Here is a 638-nt window from a genome sequence, read left to right on the forward strand (position 1 = left end):
GCGCTACACACCCGGATTGGCTTCCTGCGCTCAGGCCGGGGGCGGGAGGAGGAAGGCGTGGGGGACAGGAGTCCCGGAAGGACTGCCTGGAGTTTACACCAGCTCCCCTCCCCCACTCCAAACAAAGCCCCCGCTCTGGGTCCAGGATACGTTACCTGCCCGGCGCTCCCGGCCCCTCGGTCACTGCATCACCCGCTGGGCGCGCCTTGTGTGGATCCCGCTCCTCGGGACGCAAGAAGTGGTTGTCCCGACCAGCTAAATCCCCCTCACTCCTTGTGTTAGGGGAGGGAGGGGGAAATGGGGTAAGTAGAAGCGGAGGCAGGGCCAAAGGGAACTTACTGATATTTAAATAAAAAAATAATTAAAAAAAAAAATGATTGAGGGGTCAGCCCAGGAGCAGAAAAAAGCTACAGTCTGGGGGTCGCAGGCAGGAGGAGTAATGGTCAGGGAGCGGCACCTCCCAGCCCCCCAGCGGCGGCGGCAGCTGCACACACAGAAGCCCATTGTCGCCAGCTCCCGGCGCGCAGCCCCGCGGACTCGGCCCCGCGGCCAAGCGCGTCAGCGGCCCCGTCAGCCGGGCCGGGCTCCGTGACGCGCGCACAGCCCGCTCTATAAATAACCCGCCTCTGGGTGACTCG

At 63.5% G+C, this 638-nt stretch overlaps 1 protein-coding gene across 1 annotated transcript in view; it reads right to left on the reverse strand.

Annotated features, from left to right (window-relative positions):
* The window catches only part of NR4A2 (nuclear receptor subfamily 4 group A member 2), a 23,656-nt gene extending 23,288 nt beyond the window's left edge, over nt 1-368 (reverse strand). Inside the window, exon 1 of the mRNA XM_039855272.1 lies at nt 156-368. The gene's annotated coding sequence lies outside the window, so the exon portion shown is untranslated. The remainder of the gene's footprint in view (nt 1-155) is intronic.
* Nucleotides 369-638: the final 270 nt, after the last annotated feature.

Source organism: Pteropus medius, unplaced genomic scaffold, assembly GCF_902729225.1.
Source record: "Pteropus medius unplaced genomic scaffold, Ma_sr-lr_union100, whole genome shotgun sequence".
Classification (NCBI taxonomy): Eukaryota; Metazoa; Chordata; class Mammalia; order Chiroptera; family Pteropodidae; genus Pteropus; species Pteropus medius.